The sequence below is a fragment of the Phyllobates terribilis genome, unplaced genomic scaffold (genome assembly GCF_046119375.1).
Source record: "Phyllobates terribilis strain yellow unplaced genomic scaffold, ASM4611937v1 Scaffold_237__1_contigs__length_3040347, whole genome shotgun sequence".
In the NCBI taxonomy this organism is placed as follows: domain Eukaryota; kingdom Metazoa; phylum Chordata; class Amphibia; order Anura; family Dendrobatidae; genus Phyllobates; species Phyllobates terribilis.
The window spans coordinates 2,596,496-2,600,116 of record NW_027362997.1 but is presented as its reverse complement, the minus strand read 5'-3'; positions in this window follow the sequence as shown (position 1 = coordinate 2,600,116).

Genomic DNA, 3,621 nt, shown 5'->3' with positions numbered 1-3,621 from the left:
GTGCAACCCCAGAAATACTGGGCGAGCTCCGACATCTCGAGCAGTGAGATGCTCGGGTGAGTACTGAGCAGTAGCGAGCATGCTCGCTCATCATTAATTTTAATATATGCCAACTGGTCCATGATCCCTGTTATGCGGTAAAACAGGTGTGCCCTGTCAGGTTTAATAAGTGGGATTTCTTGCCTTATGAATGGGGTTGGGACCATCAGTTGTGTTGTGCAGAAGTCTGGTGGATGCACAGCTGATAGTCCTACTGAATAGACTGTTAGGTGCATTTTTCTTGCCATAATACAAATTCTAAGTAAAGAAAAACGAGTGGCCATCATTACTTTAAGAAATGAAGGTCAGTCAGTCCAAAAAATTGGGAAAACTTTGAAAGTGTCCCCAAGTGCAGTTGCAAAAACCATCAAGCACTACAAAGAAACTGGCTCACATGAGGACCGCCCCAGGAAAGGAAGACCAAGAGTCACCTCTGCTTCTTAGGATAAGTTTATCCAAGTCACCAGCCTCAGAAATCGCAGGTTAACAGCAGCTCAGATTAGAGACCAGGTCAATGCCACACAGAATTCAAGCAGCAGACACATCTCTTCAACAACTGTTAAGAGGAGAATTTGTGCAGCAGGCCTTCATGGTAAAATAGCTGCTAGGAAACCACTGCTAAGGACAGGCAAGAAGCAGAAGAGACTTGTTTGGGCTAAAGAACACAAGGAATAGACATTAGACCAGTGGAAATCTGTGCTTTGGTCTGATGAGTCCAAATTTGAGATCTTTGGTTAAAACCACCGTGTCTTTGTGCGACGCAGAAAAGGTGAACGGATGGACTCTACATGCCTGGTTCCCACCGTGAAACATGGAGGAGGAGGTGTGATGGTGTGGGGGTGCTTTGCTGGTGACACTGTTGGGGATTTATTCAAAATTTAAGGCATACTGAACCAGCATGGCTACCACAGCCATCTTGCAGCGACATGCTATTCCATCCGGTTTGCGTTTTGTTGGAAAATCACTTATTTTTCAACAGGAAAATGACCCCAAACACATCTCCAGGCTGTGTAAGGGCCATTTGATAAAGAAGGAGAGTGATGGGGTGCTACGCCAGATGACCTGGCCTCCACAGTCACCAGACCTGAACCCAATCGAGATAGTTTTTGGTGAGCTGGACCGCAGAGTGAAGGCAAAAGGGCCAACAAGTGCTAAGCATCTCTGGGAACGCCTTCAAGATTGTTGGAAGACCATTTCCGGTGACTACCTCTTGAAGCTCATCAAGAGAATGCCAAGAGTGTGCAAAACTGTCATCAAAGCAAAAAGTGGCTACTTTGAAGAACCTATAATATAAGACATATTATCAGTTGTTTCACACTTTTTTGTTAAGTATATAATTCCACATGTGTTAATTCATAGTTTTGATACCTTCAGTGTGAATGTACAATTTTTCTTAGTCATGAAAATACAGAAAAATATTTAAATGAGAAGGTGTGTCCAAACTTTTGGTCTGTACTGTAGGTCTGACACCATAGAAAGAGAAACGTGCCCATATCATGATGCTTGCACCACCATGTTTCAGTGTCTTCTGATTGTACTGTGGCTTGAATGCCGAGTTTGGGGGTCGTCTAACGAACTGTCTGCGGCCCTTGGACCCAAAAAGAACAATTTTACATTCAGCAGTCCACAAAGTGTTTCACTTTAGGCCAGTTGATGTGTTCTTTGGCAAATTGTACCAGCTTCAGTACATGTCTTTTTTTTAACAGTGGAACTTTGCGGGGACTACTTGCTAAGAGATTAGCTTCACACAGGCATCTTCTAACTGTCACAGTACTCTCAGGTAACTTGAGACTGTTTTTGATCATCCTGGAGCTGATCATTGGCTGAACCTTTGCCATTCTGGCTATTCTTTAATCCATTTGAATAGTAGTCTTCCGTTTTCTTCCACGTCTCTCTGGTTTTGTTTTCCATTTTAAAGCATTTTAGCTGAGCAGCCGATCATTGTCTGTACTTCTTTATAAGTTTTACCCTTTCCAATCAACTTTTTAATCAAAGCACACTGTTCTTCTGAACAATGTCTCGAACGACCCATATTTCTCAGGCTTTCAAGGAGAAATGCATGTACAACATGTGCTGGCTTCATCCTTAAATAAGGGCCATCTGATTCACACCTGTTTCTTCACAGAATGATTGACCTCACTAATTGAACTCCAACACTGCTATTATTTTGAACAAACCCCCTTTCAATTAATTATTCAAATACACAGACTCAAAAACACACAGATCATGAATGCGGAGTCTAGTGGTTTTCTTAGAATCTACTGCACCAACTGGTAAATTGTTTGACATGTGGTAATATAATTTATATCAAAAACAGTGATTAATCTGGTTAGTCATATTGGACTGCTATTATTTTGAACACTTCTGTATATGTTTTTAATGTATTTTGTGATGTCACAAAAGACGTTTCAGGTAAAACATCAGAGTTTTCCTCAAGTATTTTCCTACAGCTTAAACTATGCAGATACGCCGATGTCTAAAAGTTGCCATGTGCACATACCCTGACAGTGAGTTATTAGTAAGGCCTGGGACTTAGTTGCACTAAGTGGTTTGTGAAGAGATCCCACAATACTCCAATACATCTAGTAGTAAGTCCTCCATAATTCCATACATGGTATATAATAATGCATGAAAGACAATCAAAGAAGAAATGCTTAAAACTAAGTTATCAATAGATATAATTCTCAACAGACAAACACAACTATAGCGACTAGAGATGCGCGAACGTCTCGAGAACTAACCAAGTATTCTCGGCGTGCTCGTCAAATATGTTTGCGTCTCCGCGGCTGCATGTCTCATGGCTGTTAGACAGCCGCAACACATTGTGCTGGTGCTTGAAATCATTGTCTTTTTCTGTAAAACATGGTTACCTCCAAGGAAATAGGTGCAGTCATCATTCCTTTGTATTAGAACGGCTTTACAGGCAAGGACATGCTGATCGTAAAATTATATACTACATACACACTTATATGTACACACTATTGTCTACACTATATACTACATACACACTTATAAATACACACTATTGTCTACACTATATACTACATACACACTTATAAATACTCACTGTTGCACTTCTCAAAACTGAAAATCAATCACTTATCAAGAACATTCGTCAAAAACTTCAAGGACAGAGGTTCCTCAGCTGAGAGAAAGGCTTCACGGCATTGAAAATTTTCCAGCAAGTGCCAGGACTCTTTCCTAAAGAGGATTCAGCTATGGGATTGGTTTAACACTGGTGCAGAGCTTGCTCAGGAAAGGTAGCAGGCAGCTGTCAGTGCTTCTATACATACAGTGAAGTGAAGCATTTTAGAGGTAGGCCTGGTGTCAATAAGGGCAGCAAAGAATCCACTGTGTAAAAAAAAAACATCCAGCATGACTGACATTCTGCAGGAAGTACAGGAATTGCACTACATAAGACAGGAGTAAAGTTATTTTCTTTGATGAAGTCCCCTTCAGACTGTTTGGGACATCCAGAAGAATGATTGTTTGGTGAAGAAAAGGGGTTGAATGTTACCATACGTTCTGTGTTATGCCAATTGAAAAACATCCTGAGACCATTCATGTGTGGAATTGCCTTTC